This window comes from Rhineura floridana, chromosome 10 (genome assembly GCF_030035675.1).
Source record: "Rhineura floridana isolate rRhiFlo1 chromosome 10, rRhiFlo1.hap2, whole genome shotgun sequence".
Classification (NCBI taxonomy): Eukaryota; Metazoa; Chordata; class Lepidosauria; order Squamata; family Rhineuridae; genus Rhineura; species Rhineura floridana.
The window spans coordinates 77,540,807-77,560,377 of record NC_084489.1 but is presented as its reverse complement, the minus strand read 5'-3'; positions in this window follow the sequence as shown (position 1 = coordinate 77,560,377).

The following is a 19,571-nucleotide window of genomic DNA, read 5'->3' as shown; positions in this document are numbered from 1 at the left end:
CAGCAAGAAGGAGAAATGGGAAGGGAAAAACAACCGTCAAACAGGAAACTACATCACAGCAAAGGATAGAGTTGTTCTGAGTCTGGTCAAAGAAGGCACTTCTCCCTTTCACTGTACCAAAGCATGCATAGCCCTGCCCCCTAGTAGCAGCATGCAAAGTTGCCTATTGCCAACATACAACAGATTTTAACCCACCTTGGACACTACAGAAAGAAAGAAAGAAAGAAAGAAAGAAAGAAAGAAAGAAAGAAAGAAAGAAAGAAAGAAAGAAATGGTGACTATCTCAGATGGAGGACTTCCTCTTTGTCTGGGCAACTGAAACTGTCTCATCAAGAAGAAGCAGGATGCTAAGGAGGGTGAGTAGTTGTGATCCAGTAATTTGTCAGTGTGCAGTTTTTGTGATTTTATTTCTGGGGTCTAGCTGACAACCTCAGCTGAGACTGGACAGTGGCCCTGGGTTCATAGCTGGCTGCCCTCTGGGACACATAGGGTGCTGTCAACCTCGGTCTGCTTCAGCTAGTCTCCACCTGCCGGCCTTCTTACTTACAATCAGTCTGGGAGAGGGGGGTGGCACCGCCTATCAGCTTCCGTAGTCTCAGTTGTTGCCCTTGCAGAACTCAACGAGGAGGAGGATGGAGACAAAACTAGAACTAGTTGGCTTTACCTGTCATTGGCTCTGGCGCCACCTACTGTTTGGGCTCCTGGCCTTCTGCTCTACCAGTCCCAATAGGCACCAGCCACCACTGCCTGGATTGTATCCCCCCACCCTTTGGCCTTTCCATGTGGTGTTCAGCTTATCTGATGAGCCCAATATCTGGAACGCTTCAATAGCAGATGAGGCTCCTGCCATGGCAGGGCAGCAGGTGTCAACAGGCAGAAGCAGGAGGTGGGTGGCAGGAGACAGAAGCTGCACCCCCTGTTGTTTCTGAGGCCAAAGAGCAAAGCTCACCTCAGTGGTGGCGGACTGTCCATTTGGAATCCTCACCCACAGCCTCAATATTCTTGAGTTTTGCTCAGAACTCTTCAACTGTTGGATGGGGAGTATGGGTGGATGAATGCCAACTGTAGCCGCCTCCTCTATCTCCTGTTGTTGTTGTGATGTGCCTTCAAGTTGATGACAACTTATGGCAACCCTATGAGTCAGTGACTTCCAAGAGCATCTGTCATGAACCACCCTGTTCAGATCTTGTAAGTTCAGGTCTGTGGTTTCCTTTATGGAATCAGTCCATCTCTTGTTTGGCCTTCCTCTTTTTCTACTCCCTGCTGTTTTCCCCAGCATTATTGTCTTCTCTAGTGAATCATGTCTTCTCAGGATGTGTCCAAAGTATAATAACCTCAGTTTCATCATTTTAGCTTCTAGTGACAGTTCTGGTTTAATTTGTTCTAACACCCAATTATTGGTCTTTTTTGCAGTCCATGGTATGTGCGAAGCTCTCCTCCAACACCACATTTCAAATGAGTTGATTTTTCTCTTATCCGCTTTTTTCACTGTCCGAATTTCACATCTATACATAGAGATTGGGAATACCATGGTCTGAATGATCCTGACTTTGGTGTTCAGTGATACATCTTTGCAGTTGAGGACCTTTTCTAGTTCTCTCACAGCTGCCCTCCCCAGTCCTAGCCTTCTTCTGATTTCTTGACTATTGTCTCCATTTTGGTTAATGACTGTGCCGAGGTATTGATAATCCTTGACAAGTAAAGTATCTCCTACTCTACCTCATTTCAAGAAACTGCTTGAACACTGCCATGTTCCACGGCTATTTCCCTTTCCCACTTCAGGCATATCCACTGGCCATCACCCTTAGCCTGGTTCTTTCTTTCTCTGATCTCTTGCAACATGCACGTACACACCCTGTTCCACTCCATTTCCCCAGCAGCAGTGCCAGAAGGAAGCACCAAAGTAGTCTGTAATTTGTCTAGATAAAAGGAGAGGAGAGAAAGCCTTTTCATTTATACGCCCCTGCTACCGCCGCCGCTGCTCCTACTAGAACAGGAGGAAAGGCATACATTTAAAAGCACGTTTATTTCCCCCAAAGAATCCTGAGAACTGTAGTTTGTTAAGGCTGCTGGGAATTGTGGCTCTGCGAGGTGAAGGATAAACTACAGTTCCCAGCACCATTTAGGGGAAATAACGTGCTTCAAATGCATGGTGGATATGCAGCACTGGTGCTTTTTTTTTTGCACACCACCACACACACGTTGAGGTTGACAGGCTATTGTCCATATACTGTTCTACCTCTGTAATCTCATTCATTTTGGCTGGGTTCACACACCAGCTGAACACTTCAAGGACAAAACACAGCAACTCATTCTGTTTGTAGGCAGAACAGAGAGGCCTCTATTATTTCACGTACTGTCTAATAGTCACAGTCCTCCTCTTTCTTTTACTGAAAAGCTCAGGAGATATAAAGAAGAGGTGACATACGATCATTCTAGATAACAATGAAAAGAAGCTTACCACACTGTACAGTTAATACAGTTGTCTACGATGGGGTGCGGGAAAGGAAGGTTTGGGGTTTTTTTAGGCAATTTGCCAGAAAAGCAAAGGGCACAATCACACCCTCCCCCCTAGCCTTCATTTCTTTTCCTTTTCTTTTAAAAGGTGTATCATCCAAGCTCCATTCACAGACCCACCAAAAATTGCTTGGGTCTCTTCCCAAACCTTGCAAACGTTGCTGGTCTTTGCCCCAGAACCTCTCCCTTCCTTTCCCTGAAAAAACAACAGCTATGAAATAGGAAGCTGCCTTATACTGACCCAGGCCATTGGTTCATATTATCAACTCTGACTCGTAGCTGTTCTCAGTTCTCCTAGCAGACATTTTAAAGTAGAAATGCCAGGGACTGAACAAAGGATATCCTCCATGCAAAACATGTATTTAATGTATAATAATTCTGTCCAGTTTTGCATCTATACATATTAAATGGTATGTTCAAATATTATGCAAATCTGTATGCTTTTTTGTGGTGGTGCAGTTCTTTTTTGGTGATACACTAGTGGCCACCCTGCCCATTTTATCTTCTCAACAACCCTATGAGGTAGGTCACGCCGAGAAATAGCAATTGGCCCACCGTCACCAATCTCCAGCGAGCACATTTTGTGGTTGAATAGGAATTTCAATCAAGACCTTCCCAGGCTACATCCAACCCTCTTGCTGCTACCCCACACTGGCTCTTCATCTCCTCTGTTCTGCACCAGAATTTATTTATTTAAGAGTTGGCATCCACTTTGAGTTCAGTTTCAAATACCCCCTTTGTACTTAAACTTTCTGTGAGTAGTGAGCTCAAGTAAATTTTTGCTGGCATAAGAACTGTGTTGCCACGCACTGAAAAACAAAGAGCTCTGGATTTTATCAGTGGACCAATAATACCTCCACACTGCCTACAGTGTGGGCTTTTAAACATGACAGCCTGTCATTTGAGTAACAGAGACACTGTGTATCAGCTGCTGGCCTAGTCATAAGTAAATAAGTGATTCTTCCTAAGAACAGCTGTATTTGATCAAGTTAGTGGCCTGTCCAGCTTGATATAAGCTAAACTGGATGTTTCAGAATATTTTAACAACAAAAGGCACTCCTGCAATACTCCATTCCCCAATGTTCACAGGCTCAGGCAAGTTACTTGTGAGTTAAGATACCTGCACTACACATTTAAAGCACTTTAAACAGTTATGACTTCTCCCAAAGAATCCTGGGACTTGTAATGTGTAAAGGGTGCTGAAAATTGTCTTCTAGAGAGACTCCTATTCCTCTTACAGAACAACAATTCCCAGAGTTCCCTGGGAAGAGGGATTGATGGCTAAACCACTCCAGGAATTGTAGCTCTGTGAGGGGAACAGGGGGTCTCCTAAGGACACTCAGCCCCCTGAACAAAGTACATTTCTCAGGATTTGGGGGGGATTTATGCCAGTTTAAATGTATAGGGCAGATGGGCTTGATAATCCCCACACACATGCCCCATTTCCCAGCCCATGTGCCAACAATCATACAGTATTTGTCCCACATCAGTGGCTACTTTTACACTATTAAAAAGTAAGTCTGGAGAAGGGTAAAACTATTAATAAGAGATTGAGTGCTGCCTGCCTGTACTTCTTTTCTTCTGGGGAGCTGTTTTGCTGGAGTGACTAAGCAATTATTTGCATTTATCACACCACTCTCTGTGGAGAGTGAAACCACCCCAGGTTGTTTACAAAAGTAGTTGAAGATCTCACTTTGGAAACAGTTTACAAGTGCTTAAGGCCACAGCCGTGTGCAGTTTTGCTCTCCACTTTTTGAGAAGGATAAAAATTTCAGAAGATTTGGGGAAGAGAGCAATCAGGAAAATAAACAAATTTGGAACACAGTAATATCAGTAATGCCAACAGAATTATTGCTTTTTGTTACTCAACCCTCCACATGACATGTTACAAGCGCCCTCAAAATATCATCCATGCAGTTACTTACCCTCTCTAGGACAACTTACCTGTGTCCTGGCATAATGGTATGTTTCCTTGTTGTCATCCCTCCTCATGATTGGCTGGTGAAATGTGTGTGTGTGGGGGATGATGGTAATGCACAACCCCATTAATAAAATGTACATTTGCCATTTGTAGTGGTAGATGTAGGATTACTCCAGTGTCTTATGTCCTAATTCAGCAGCAAATATAAAGGTGTGTGTGCTTTTCCTACAAGGAGCTGCTTAGGATAGTATATACAGTCCTCGCTCCACTTCCTCATACCAACCCTGAGAGCTAGGCTGAGAGAAGGCGACTGTCGCAAGCTAATCATGGCTCAGTGGGGATTTGAATCCATGTCTTCCCAGGCCTACTCCAATGTTCGTATCATTACACTGTCTCTAGTTGGCAGCTTCACCTGCGGCAATGTGGGAGGGGGGACATCACCCAAAATCTGACAGCTGTGCAGATACCTGTGACTCATAGCTTACCGCAGAGGTTGACTTTGGCCACCTTGTTCAGGTCAAGATCTTATTCCCAAAGGTTCAAACCAGGTTCAAAGTCCTTGTATTAATTTACAAAGCCCTGAACAACTTAGGTCCAGGGTATCCTAGGGACTGCCTGAACCTTTATAGCCCAGCTCAATCACCAAGATCATCTGCAGGAGCGGCATTGGTCATCCCCGGAGTTGGCAAGGCTCATTTAACATCAACACAAAATCAAGCCTTCAGTGTCGTGTCCCAGTTCTCTGGGATGCTCTGCTGAAAACCTTTCTGTTCCCCCAGGCTTAGGGAGGCAGTTAAGAAGAGGTTGCTTTGCAACAGTTGGCCTTGTTTCGCTATATATTTTTAATGGTTTTGATTATACGGGAGTGTTTTTTTCGTAAACCACTTTGATGCTTTTTGAAACTAAACAGTGGTATACAAATATGTTTAGAAATACATAATAAAATAAACCTTCCAGTGGTGGGCAGGGCCGGAGGCAAAAGTGGGCAAAGGAACAAATAGCTAATTTTATCTTTGGACAGAAGGTTAGGTTCTGCACCCATTCACACACACCCTCCTCCATCCTCCATCCAGACAATCAGGAGGCATTAATGGAGTTCAAGGACACATTCCGGTCAGGCAAAAGCACTCGAGGAGGGCATGAAATGGGGCTGGTGAAGGGAGGGGATGTGGCCTGGAGAGAGTTCCGAGGGTCAGATTGAGATGCCTGGAGGGGTGTATTTGGCCCCTGGAGGTTCCCCGTGCATGGATTATAACTGACCTGTTCATTGTTTATAACTTTTTTTAAAAAAAATGCAGAAATGTAGAAATTCCAAACGGCTCAGCCTTCCGGGAGTGGAGATTCTGAAACTGCATGCCTCGTTCTCTCTTCCTCGTGTCCTCCAGCTATGTTAGTTTCACCATAAGGGCTCACAAGCAAATACGGGCACCTGCTTTCCACAGAAATACCTGACTGCCCCAAACTGTCCACATTTTGCAACAACTGTAGCTGAAAGAGTCAGATTTAGAAAAAGTATGCAAAAACCTCATTATTGTCATGCATATTTAATTGCATAATTTTTTTATAAGGCAGAATTTTAGCTTCTTAGCACAGAATATGATTGGGGGGGTGTAAACCCAGGAAGTGTTTTCCCACTGTTGGAGGCAATCTGCCTCTGAATAGCAGTTGATGGGAATTGCAAGTGGGGAGAGTGCTCTTGAACACAGGTTTCCTATGGGCATCTGGTTGGTCACTGTGAGAATAGGCTGGATGAGATGAACCTTTGGCCTGATTCTGCGGGGCTGTTCTTAGGTTTATTTTTTAATCCAAAGGATAAGCAATCTTGCCAATGAAAGCCACGGTGCTACCCAAGAACAGGCATTTTGTATCCACAACCAAAACAGGGAGGGCCTGTTGCTTGTTCATTTTTCTTCTTCAGCTGTTTCTACCCCTCCTGTACCACCAAAACACATTTGAAACACAGAGGAATTTTATGGGTTTGTGGTTTGGGGCTCAAGAGACCCATGAAGCAAAATCCGCACAAATATCAACTATGAACACAAGCTCTTGAGTGTATGGCTGGTGACCAATTTAGTATATGTACCAAAAGTAGCCAAGGTGACGACGAGATGCCTCTCTCATATTAGCACAGTGGATCAAGGGCTTAGAAGTGCTTAGAAATGTGGTACATGGCCTGGATTCCAACTATTTGGTCTTGGAACCAAAATAAATTGGGTGTTCCCAGCAGGCTAATGGGTGAAGACAGCCATAACATTTGTAGAGGAGTGGATGTGGTTTTCAAGTGCCCTCCCCACATTCAGTATGAACATACATTTGAATGTGCAGGGCCAAGCAACAAATTGTTTCTGTGAATTTGTAGCAAAAGCCAGCTGTGGATGGCACCAATTTGACTAGCGCTCTGGATGTCACAAAGACCTTCCTAATCCCCGGGGCAGTGTTGCAACTGTCTATTCATTTGTTCATTCATTAAATAGATGTATATACTGCCAATCATTAATTAAAAGACATACATATGCTGACTTCATCAAACTGATTCAAACAGAAATATAAATTCCAAACCACAATGAGAATAAACCAGGAGATTAAAACAAGCAAAATCATCCCACAAAATGTAAAAAGCTGCCCTGGGTGAATAAGAAGGACTTTACCTGGTGTCTAAATGAAAGCAAACTGGAGCCAAGCAAGCTTCCTTGGGGAAGGCATTGCATAAACAGTTGCCAGCTGCTCCACTTCTATGAGGGAGGAAGGCACTGCGAGAAGGGCTTCAGCAGATGATCTCAGTGCACAAGGCAGAGTGACAAGGGAGGAAGTGTTCTTTAAGGTTTTAAATATATTTCTATTTTTAATAAGATGAAGGATGAATATATAAATGGATTTTTAAAAAAGAGTGTAAGCTCCTAAGTGCACGATCTCTGCCCTTGTATAGATAAATAAAAATCAGATACAAGTATGTATATAAATAATAGGTAAGTAAATATTCATGCATATAAGCAATAGATGTGAATATAAACAACAGACAATATAAATAATAATAGGAAATGGGTAGATAATATATAAGTTTTTTTAAAAAATGGCACTTTAAAAAATAAAAACCCTGTTGCCCATTGCAAGTCTTAGGGGCTGAAGGCAGTAGGTGGAGCCAGAGTGAATGACAGACAGGGCCAAATAATTCTAGTTTTGCTCCATCCTCCTCCTTGCTGAGTTCTTCAAGGGAGACACTGAGATAGAGGACGAGGAAGAGAACAGCCAGGGCTACCCGCTGGACTGGTTGTAAGTAAGAAAGCAGGCAGAAGGCAGCTGGCTAAGGGCAGACCACAGTTGGGGGTCAGTGCCCCATTTGCCCTAATGGGCCAGCCTCCACTAGCAGCCCCCTTGAACATAAAGAGAAGGATAAACGTGATGACCAGTCCAGCATTCCGCTTGGTAAAATGTATGTCTTTGATGCAAATTGCAAAGTTTGGAGGAAACTGGGCTCACAGCACAACTGAAGAATCTGCTGTGACTTCTGGCTTACGCCGGCTCCACTTGCACCGGTCTCGGCTAAGCCAGGCTGGCCTGGCTGAGCCCTGGCTGAGCCAGGCTGAGGGACTTCAGCTGGCGTAGCCTGGCTGAGCTGGGACCCAGACGGCTCAGCTGGAGTTCTGCTGCATCCAACACCCCTCAGCCCACCATAAACGGGAGTTGGATTGCGCCCTTAGTCTAACTTCACCCAAATACCAATTCCTAATGTTATCTCCCTTCAGGGCCAGAAGAATGAATCCCCGTGAAAAATGTCAGAATGTTGAATCTGGATTTGAAAAGGATATTCGATCCCTGCCAACTCATTTTCAGTGTTGTCGTGCAAAACCCACAGGGATCATCAGCCATTTATTAATATTATTGATTTTGTTTTTGAATCACTTCCCATGGGGCATCCAGATGCGATTTACAATAAATAAATTTAAATATGTGCTTATGTGCATTCCTCCAAGATTATTTTCAATATATACATATACAGTGGAAAACAGGCAGTCTCCCTCATACAGGAAACATGACAAGGCTTTAAAAAAATTTCTAGGCTTTTGGACTATAGTTTTATTAAGTTATATGTTCCAGTATTAACTTGTTTTTATGTAATTTTATTATTGTGAGTGGCCCGGGTGTCCCTTTGGGAAGGAAAGTCTGGTTGTACAATTGAGATAATTATTAACAATAAATAAATAAATCTGCTTTAGAACAAAATAATATATAATACTGCTTACAACAAAAATAAACATTAATAATACTGCCTTACAGTAACAGGAGAGCAAGTGTGGCATAGTGGTTAGAGTGTTGGACTATGACCTGAGAGACCAGGGTCCGAATCCCCACACAGCCATGAAGCTCACTGGGTGACCTTGGGCCAGTCACTGCCCGTCAGTCTCAGAGGAAGGCAATGGTAAACCCCCTCTGAATACCGCTTACCATGAAAACCCTATTCACAGGGTCACCATAAGTCGGGATTGACTTGAAGGCAGTCAATTTCCATTTTTACAACAACAAGCTATAGCAATACTACCCTGAACACGCCCAATCTAGTCTGATTTCGGAAGGTAAGCAGGGTCAGGCATGGTTATTACTTGGATGGGAGACTGCCTGGGAATACCAGGTACCGTAGGCTTAGAGGAAGACAGTGGTCAACCACCTCTGAATACCTCTTACCATGAAAACCCTATGAATATATCCAAAAAGATTCATAGGGTCGCCGTAAGTCATAATCGAAGACATATAAGAACAACAAGCCTTCAAACAGTTTTCGTGATAAAACTGGAAAGCAATTAAAACTTCTTAAGTATAAACTTTGCTACAGGTGTACCTTCTGGGTCTCTTCCTTTAACAGGATGTTTCTTCCGTCTTATCAGTTTCGCTGGGGAGATGGTATCAGCAGTTTCTGCCTCTCAAAACTCTAATGAAAAAAGATCTAAGAAAGGAAATTTGCTGTGCTGAAATCTCTGTCTCACTCAAGGTGCTAATTGCTGCTGCTAATCCACCCTGAGAGAGAGAGAGAGCATGGCAAGGCTTTCTGAAGTTTAAACAGTCAGGTCATAGTATTCAAGAAAAGGTGGGCTGTGAAGGAAGGTGTTCCAAAGAGGTGCTGGTGAGGTGGATGAAGACTTAGATCAAGGATGGGGAACCTGGGCCCTTTCAGATACTGTTGGGCTGCAAGGCCCCTCATCCCTGACCATTGGCCATGCCGGCTGGGGCTGCTAAGAACTGGAGCCCAGTAACACCTGGAGGAACACCTGGAGGTTACCTGTCTCTGGCTTAGATGACGATGGAAAGAGTCGAAGAAGCCAGTTGGATAGATGCCTGAGACATTTTTTAAAAAACCCTAAATGTTGTAGCTGGGACGAGAGTGGCCTTTTAGAAGAACCCCCAAGGTACAAATTTATTCCAGTTTCTGTTCCTGAGGCATTAGCATCTCTGTCATTCCAGTGTAAATCATTTATCAACTTGTGTGCCTACTAATCAGACAAGCCTTGCCTAAAGTATTCTGATGAGAGCAATGTGGATGATAGGGAATAGAAAAGAAATCCTGTGGGAGAATGTTCTCTCTTCCTCACTGCTAATGTTTGGGACATTTACCCCCTTCCTTTTGCCACTGCCACACTCAGTGCCCTGCTGTTCACTTGCTATGCACAGTGTGACCTCACAAGGGTATATGAGTAAGCATTCCACTCTCTACATTAGCTCCAGAAGCAAGGACACTCTTCCCTGTTAACCATTTGGTAAGCCCTACAAATAGAAATGTTTAAAAAATTATACTGCTAGATGGTATACCCCAGAGCTGAGAGCGATGAAACAAATAGGAGATGGCTTGAGTGCAGATGGAGACAAACTACTAGTGGATGCAATTATACACTGGTAGAGCCAGTGTGGTGTAGTGGTTAAGGTGTTGGACTATGACCTGGGAGACCAGGGTTCAAATCCCCACATAGCCATGAAGCTCACTGGGTGACCTTGGGCCAGTCACTGCCTCTCAGCTTCATGAAAACCCTATTCATAGGGTCGCCATAAGTCAGAATTGACTTGAGGGCAGTACATCTCTAAGTGCCTATGGTAAGCTGTATTTAGGAGCAGTAAGGGCAGCAAAAAACACAATATTTTGCTGCCACTATCAAATCATCAATTTGCCGCCCAGCGGAGCTCTTCAGAATTGTCCGGGGGCTATTACACTCTGGCCTCAGGGACATGGTAGAACCATCTGAGGCCCGCTGTAATGAATTTGCTAGGCACTTCCAGGATAAAATATTTAGCATCCGCCAGGACTTAGACTCCAGTGTTATAGCAGGTGAATCAAGTGAGGTATCCAGAGCACAGCCTTGTCCCGATTTCTTGGATGAGTTTCAGTTGGTGCAGCTTGAGGATGTTGACAAGGTGCTTGGACAGGTTCGTGCAACCATTTCTGCGCTGGATCCTTGCCCTTCTTGGCCAATAAAAGCTAGCAGGGATGGAACAGCCGGCTGGGCCAGGGAGGTGATTAATGCCTCTCTGCGAGAGGGGGTGGTCCCTGGCTGCCTGAAAGAGGTGGTAGTGAGACCACTCCTGAAGAGACCCTCCCTGGACCCAGAAAATCTTAATAACTATAGGCCGGTAGCAAATGTTCCATTCCTGGGCAAAGTTCTTGAACGAGTGGTTGCAGGCCAGCTCCAGACACTCTTGGATGAGACCGATTATCTGGATCCATTTCAGTCGGGTTTCAGGCCTGGTTTTGGCATGCAAACAGCCTTGGTCGCCCTGTATGATGAACTTTGTCGGGAGAGAGACAGGGGGAGTGTGACTCTGTTGATTCTCCTTGATCTCTCAGCAGCTTTCGATACCATCGACCATGGTATCCTTCTGGGGAGACTGGCTGAGTTGGGAGTGGGAGGTACTGCATTGCGGTGGTTCCACTCCTACTTGGCAGGTCATCTCCAGAAGGCAGTGCTTGGGGAACATTGCTTGACACCCTGGACTCTCCAGTATGGGGTTCCGCAGGGGTCAGTTCTGTCCCACATGCTGTTCAACATCTACATGAAACCGTTGGGTGTGGTCATCCGGAGCTTTGGAGTGCGTTGCCATGATGACACGCAGCTCTATTTCTCTTTTTCATCTTCTTCAGATGAGGCTGTCAAGGTGCTGAACCAGTGCCTGGCTGTGACAATGGACTGGATGAGGGCTAATAAACTGAGACTCAGTCCAGACAAGACTGAGATGCTGCTAGTGGGTGGTTCTTCTGACCAGATGGTGGATGTCCAACCTGTCCTGGATGTGGTTGCACTCCCCCTGAAGGAGCAGGTTCTTAGCTGGGGGTTCTCCTGGAACCATCTCTGTCACTTGAGCCTCAGGTAGCCTCGGTGGCATGGAGTGCCTTCTACCAACTTCGGTTGGTGCCCAACTACGTCCCTATCTGGACAGGGATAACCTGGCTTCAGTTGTCCATGCTCTGGTAACCTCCAAATTAGATTACTGCAATGCACTCTACGTGGGGCTGCCTTTGAAGACGGTTTGGAAACTGCAGCTTGTGCAAAATGCAGCGGCCAGATTGGTAACAGGGACCAGACGGTCCGAACATATAAAACCGATTCTGGCCCGCTTGCATTGGCTGCCTGTATGTTTCCAAGCTCTATTCAAGGTGCTGGTTTTGACCTATAAAGCCTTACACGGCTTGGGACCACAATACCTGATGGAACGCCTCTCCCAATACGAACCCACCCGTACACTACATTCAAGATCAAAGGCCCGCCTCCGGGTGCCTACTCCGAGGGAAGTGCGGAGGATGGCAACAAGGGAGAGCGCCTTCTCAGTGGTGGCCCCCAAATTATGGAATGATCTCCCTGACGAGGTGTGCCTGGAGACAACACTGTTATCTTTTTGGTGCCGGGTCAAGACTTTCTCTTCTCCCAGGCATTTTAGCATGTGTTTTAAATTGTTTTAAATTTTTAAATTGTGTTTTAAATTGTTTTTAAAAGATGTGTTTTTAAATTTGTATATTTGTTTTAATGTTTTTAGTTACTGTAAACCGCCCAGAGAGCTTCGGCTATGGGGTGGTATATAAGTACAATAAATAAATAAATAAATATAAATGCCAGCTATGCACTTCATAATTCTGTACAATGGAAGAATTGATATGAACCATCATAGAAAACTGCAATTGTATTGGCTGTAATATGTTGTCTCACTTGGGGTCAGGCCCCTGTAACATAAGATTGGATATTTTATGATACAAGGAGATGATCTCTACAAACTGGCACTAGATTCATCAGTGTTCCTTATAAGATAAATATTGGGTCCTGGATTGATGCGTTTGGGCACCACAGCAGCCATTCTTAAGACTGGCAGTTTTGGAGATGCCGCAGCTTTCTTAAGATATTTAAATAGACCAGTCTTCTGTTTCTGACAAACTAATTATCTCCTGAGTGTGGATTCTTGGACTGGAATATCTCATTTCACCCTGAGGGAACTGACAACTTAAAGTGACTCTCCTGTGTCTTGCAAAAGGGTTAGCAAGCCACGCTGCCAGTCAAGATGACCTGAAAGATCAGGGATCCACTGTCACGTGGAGAGAGCAGTTTCAAGATTTTGCTAGAGCAGCTTTGCTGACTGCTAATAACGTTTGAACTTCGAGGATGTTGACAAATACAGCAGAAGCAGCTTTTCTCATTCACAGCTATATATGTGGGATGGTGATGAGCTAATGATACAGGAGTCATGAGAGAAATTTGCACAGATGCACAGACAAAACCGTCTTTCTAATGTTTTGCTTTGTTCTCTGAAAAAAAAACCAATTGGAAATGAACTGAGGATAGGGTTAAGTATACAGTCCAATACATTGAAAACAACAGCAGCAGCAACGGATAACAATTAACTATTGGTTTTAAATGCCAAGTTGTTATTAAGGGCAAAGAATGCTTGCTTCCAGACACTGGGGTGTGTGCTGCTGAAAACAATTTAAAACTTGTACGTCAAGGTTTATTGCAGAGCCTAATTAAGTCATTTGTGTGGTGTAGTGTGAGGAAGATAGTGTGGTATGGTGTGATTGCCAGAGCTTAAAATCCTTACTCAGCTAGGAAGCTTACTTGGGTAACCTTGGAGTTGGACCAGTTACTCTCTCAGCCTTACTGTAGGATTGCTGTGAAGATAAACTGAGGGGAGCAGATCATAGACAGTAATCTAAACTCCTTGGAGGAAGATGGATAAAAAAAAACCAATCAATAAAACAAGATTGTTTGTGTGAATATGCTCAGTACCTTTTGACTAGGATGCTGCCTTTGCCTTATATCAATCAAGCCACTGATTGATATTCCTCAGTATTGTCTACATTGCCAGTTGCACAACTGGGGTCTTAATGTAAGTACCTACAATTGCATACAGAGAACAAAGCCTTGTTTATAATTACATCTCAGTCTGATCAGGCTTCTTGTGTGCCGACTGATTCAAGTGTGCATGGGTGTTAGACAGCAGCTGGAGAAAGCTTTAAATTTCAGGGGGTATTAGTCAACCATGTTCAGGGAGGTGGCTACTCAGTTCAGTGAGGTGAGAGGCCTTAGATGGTTTCCAGCAGGAAGGGTTATGCTCAGAGAACATATGAGTAATTAAGGCCAACAGGGGACAATGAATCATAGCTTGCAGCTTTCAGAAACCAAGCAGTAAATGACCTCCACGACCGAGTCTGGAGTTCAAAATGGATGGCATTTGGTGACTATGCCTCAGCCCCCTGACAGTTCAACAGCAGGACACTACAAGACACTATATTGTCCCCAACAGTATTTAACATCTATATGCAGCCTTTGGGAATGGTCATTGGGAGATCTGGAGCAAAGTCTCACCAATACATAGATGACAGTTCTATTTCTCTGTAATGTCTGAGTCAGGAAGGACTGTGTGTGTCCTGAACAAGTGCCCCTACACAGCAGCGGGTGCAATGAGGGCTAATAAACTAATAATGAATCCTGATAAGACAGAGACCCCATGAGTGAGTAGTCCCTGCGTCTGGGAATTGGGATGCTTGCTTGTTCTGGATGGGTTGCACTGCCTCTGATGGAGCACTTATGTACTCGGGGAGTACTCCTAGATCCATTGTTGTCATTAGAGGGCCAAGTAACCTCTCTGGCATGGAGTGCTCATTATCAGTTTTGGTGATATGACAGCTACACACATTCCTGGGCAAGTGATAACCTCTCCACTGTGATTCATGCATCGGTAATCTCACATTTAGTTTGGTGTAATGTACTCTGTGTAGGACTTCCATTGTGCTTGGTTTGGAAGCTGCGGCTAGTGCAGAACACTGCATTGAGTGGTACATCTTGCCATATACATATAACACCTGTGCCTAGGGATCAGTCTTGGCTGCCTATGTGTGACCAAGCCAAATTCAAGGTTTTATTATTGACATATCAAGCCCTAAGCAGATCTCCTCCTCTACTATAGGTCACACTGATCTTTGCATTTTTCACAGGAGACTCTGCTGGCCACACCACAGCCAGTGGATAGTCATTTGGAAATGTTATGGAAACAGGCCTTTTCTGTTGTAGCACTAAGGGTGCAATCCAATTTGCATTTATGCTGAGCTGAGGGGAGTTGGATGTGGTAGATCTCCAGCTGAGCAGGCTGGGTCCCAGCTCAGCCAGGCTATGCTGGTGTAAGTTCCTTAGCCTGGCTCAGTGGGGGCTCAGCCGGGCCAGCCCAACTGAGCCAGGACCCAGCCAGCTCAGCTAAGATCGGCACAAGTGGACCTAGTTTAAGCCGGCATAAAGTCAAAAAGGGGTGTTCTGGGGGGGTGCCAGGGGAGGGGCTGAGGTGAGGGGACAGACCACATCCAACTCATGTTTGGAGCGCTCCTGCAAGTCCCAATCCAGGCAAAAGGTCAGTCTAAGAAAATAATTGCAATAGAAGTCAATGGTAGAGGTATTTGGGAGAGCAGGCCTTCACTTTCTGGTCGCTGCATGCAGCTCCTGGCTGATCTGGCGTTCAGCCAACCCAGAGGCTTTGGAATGGCAATTGGATATAGTGGAACTTTACGCCAGCTTCTCTTGCTCCAGCACAACTTACACTGGCTTCTCCTAAACTGGATTGCTCTTCCCCTCTTTGAAATACCTTCCCAAGGGTCGTTGGTACGGAGTGGATTATCCCCCTACCACCAGCCATTTTCAGAGGTGCACCTTCCCCACCATGCAATTCAATGGAAAAGTCATGGTGGGAGGCAGCAGAAATCTGTGGCACCTCAGCACTGTTTCAAGAATGCCATGATGCCCATGGGCACCACATCAGGGATACCAGTTAAAGTCACTTAAAGGCCAAAGCTGTGCATGCCACCATGAATCAAGGATCTCACTGTGTTGAATCAACACACTTCTCCAATTTAGGCCCTGCCCTGGGATTACTTTTTCCGCAAAGGAAAATGATTAACAGTGCAATCCAAACCAAGTTCCACTAAGATAAGTGAGTTTGGAACAGGTGGACCTTGGATTGTCACAGCTGAGCTGGAGCTATGCCGGTATAACTCCTTCATTGACTCAGCTAGTGAAATTTAAGCCAGTGGAACTTACACCAGCAAAAGTCTCCCAAATGGAGCGTTGTGGGTCCATGGCACAATGGGGCAAGGAAAGTCTTACACCTATACAAACCTCTTTCAGCTTATTTATGTGACTTGGCAACCTGGCAGAACTTACCCCAGCAAAAAGAGTGGTGTAAGTCAAACTCTATTTTAAAGACTTGTTTTCCCTCTGCCAGACTCAGCCAGCAGTAGACCCACTCCTAAATGGTGTTTGGAAGAGGGGTAAATTATACCACCATAATTTACCCTGGTGTAAATTACACTGGTTGCTTAAACTTAGGACTGTTCCGTTAGCTAACATTTTCACACTGGCACTACAGGGTAGGTGTCACTACATATTTATATATACAGACAGTAAAGTAAGATGGTAAACAGGAACAGAATGTGGCCCATCCATCCTTATCTTATCTAGTAGAGGCCTTTCAACCTCACCACCAGTCTTGCTAAATAATACTGTAAAAGCAGCAGGGAACCAATGGGTTGAAACGTACATGGCTCTAGGCCAGAAATGTTGGGTAGTATTCAATACTAGTCCTCAGGGCCAGCACCAGAGGGTGGCCAGGTCAGGCCCTGCCCAAGGGACCCTGGGCCCCAAAGGTCCCCCCAAGAGCCCCTCCTTAGGGTGGGTGGGTAGCGCTGCTTTCCATGATCCAGGGCAGCATTGGCTCCTGACCCTGCTGTGGATTGCAGAGAGGGAGCTCCCAGGGACTCCCCCTACTACCGCGCAGGCCCGCAACATCCGTCTGCACGCCCCATCTACCTTTCCCTTGAAGTAAATGCCATGCTGCAGGCACATGCCTGCCATCAACCAAGATGGTGGCCGAGGCTTCCCTAAGGAGCTGATGCCTTGGCTGCCATTTTGGTTGATGGCATGCATGCGCACACAGCAAGGCCAGAATTCACTTCAGGGGAAAGGTAAGTGGGGCATGTGTGCAGGTGCCGGGGCCCGGAGAAGGCTAGTGCCCAAGTGTCCGGGCATGCTTGCCGCCGGCCTTGCTAGTCTTACTCAGAGTAGACCCACTGAACTTGATAGAAATAACTAAGTTAGGTTCATTAATTTCTGTTCTGAGTAGAATACAGCCCTCTGAATATTCCAAGGCAGGCAATCCTTCTAAAAAAGAGAAACTGTTTATTCAAGGGTAAAGTGAGTATAAAATGAATACAGTAGCAGACAAACTTATATGAAACTCTAACTAAGTTAGATAACAAAAATGTAATGTTGTAAAGAGTAAAGATACCAATCAAAGACTGAAAAAGCACCACACTCAAAAAAGTAACTTTCCTCCCAATCCAAAATACACAGGATGCTATCTAGCAAAAGGAATACATTAAGCCCCCAGCACACAGTGAAAAGAAAGGATGGGAGGCAAAGATGATAGTTATAGAAAGTGATAGGCCAGGAGTTCCCAAAGTGTAGCCTTTGACCACCAGTGATCCACAAGCTTCATTCAGGTGACCCATGGTGTGTCTGTGCAGACGGCGGACGTAGCAGTGAATAGCAAGAGAACAGTGCATTAAGTATTCATGTTGATTTTTAATTGTACTGTTCTTGCTTCTTTTAATTTTTATATAGTGTATTTTTATTTACGATTGTGTTTTATATTGTATTCTATAGGATTCAAATTGTAATACAATAAAATACAAAATAAGAAATAAAGGAAGCTATGAAAATACAATTAAAAATCATACAGAATCTAGCACAGTGCATTACAATTGCTGCAACAAGCGGAAAAGTCATTGTCTGCCAAGACACTCAGCAATTTTCAAGTGGTCCATGGGGAAAAACATTGGGGAACCATTGTGTTAGGCAGCAAGATGTGGGGCTGTTAAGGAGAGGAAGTAATTCTGATTTAATGTTATACGTTTCTTAATTTCAGATCCACCTCTTCCCACATCTCCCCTATATCATTTTATGTGCCTTTTTAAAGCTACAATTCTCCTAGGAACAGTTTCCAGCCCATCTGTCTATGTGCAATTGATAGTAACTGCCCTGATCCCTACGGCCATAATAATAAGACACTGCAGTTCCTTGCCAATGGCAACCAAAAGTAATGCACCCTCTACACATAGCAGTGACATAACTGTTCTGGCTCGCTTGCACTGGCTTCCAATATGCTACCGGGCCAGATTCAAAGTGTTGGTTTTAACCTATAAAGCCTTATACGGTGCGGGACCACGATACCTGCAGGAACGCCTCTCCCATTACGAACCGGCTCGTACACTACGGTCTACTACGAAGGCCCTCCTCTGGGTCCCGACCCATAGGGAGGCCCGGAGGCTAGTAACAAGATCTAGGGCCTTCTCAGTGGTGGCCCCCGAATTGTGGAATAGTCTCCCCGAGGAGGTACGCCTGGCGCCGACACTATTATCCTTTCGGCGCCAGGTTAAAACCTTTCTCTTCTCTGAGGCATTTTAATTTAAGTTATTTATGTAAATGCTGTAATTTCTATTTTAGATGGTGTATTTTTATATTTGTTATACTGACTTTGTAATTTTATTATTGTATATGTTGCTATGTTTGCCGCCCAGAGAGCTGTTTGCTAGTCAGGCGGGATATAAGCTGAATAAATAAAATAAAATAAATAAACTCACAACTTTTTACAACCTAAGATGTAAAGGCACATTTTCTCCCAGGTTTTCCATAGTATTTGGCTGAAAAATAAGGGCATGAAGATTCATCCAAGCCTATTGGCTTCCTTCCAGTGTTAGGCTGAGCGAGATAAGGGCAGAGCTTGGAAAAGTTACTTTTTTGAACTACAGCTCCCATCAGCCCCAGCCACCATGGCCACTGGATTGGGCTGATGGGAGTTGTAGTTCAAAACAGTAACTTTTCCAAGCTCTGGATAAGGGATAAGCAAATAAAAGAATAGCAGCTGACTGAGCAAGTGAAACACATTCAAGGAGTGGGAAATGAAACTTAGGTGGGAACATAGAGTCATTTACAAGAAATCCATTCTGTGCTGACTTAACTCACTAGTAAGACCTAACATCCTTGATTAAGGCTGCAATATAATACACACTTACCTGGGAGTAAGTCCCATTGAACCCAATGTAGCTTATGACTTGAGTAGACATGTATTGGATTGCAGCCTTAGAGGAGGAAAGTAACACCTACCATACAGGGGTAAAGCCATCACTGCTGTTTGCTTGTGGACAGATTAATTTACTGGCATTTACAGCCCATACTTCACTGTGCAGTTCCAGGATGGGTTATATACAGCTCAGTAAGACTGAACCATGTAACGGTCCTCCATTCCCAAAAGCCTGTGCAAAAAGATGTGTTTTGACCTTTTGCCAAAATGTGTATAGTGACGAGGCCAGATGCACTTTGGAGAGGCATGGCACAATCTGAGAGCCACTACAGAAATGGTCCTCTCATGCATCATTACACCACAAAGTTCACATAGTGGTGGAACAGCCAACAGGGTCTCCCCTGCAGATCTTCTCACCTGGGCAGATCTATATGAGAGAAGGCACTCCTTCAGGTCCAGTTTTAGCTAGATGTTGCTATTGTGCCATCCAAGCTGAAGCTGTTGATCTGTCTGACCCTGAGGAGGTTAGGTTTTGCTTGGGATTGTG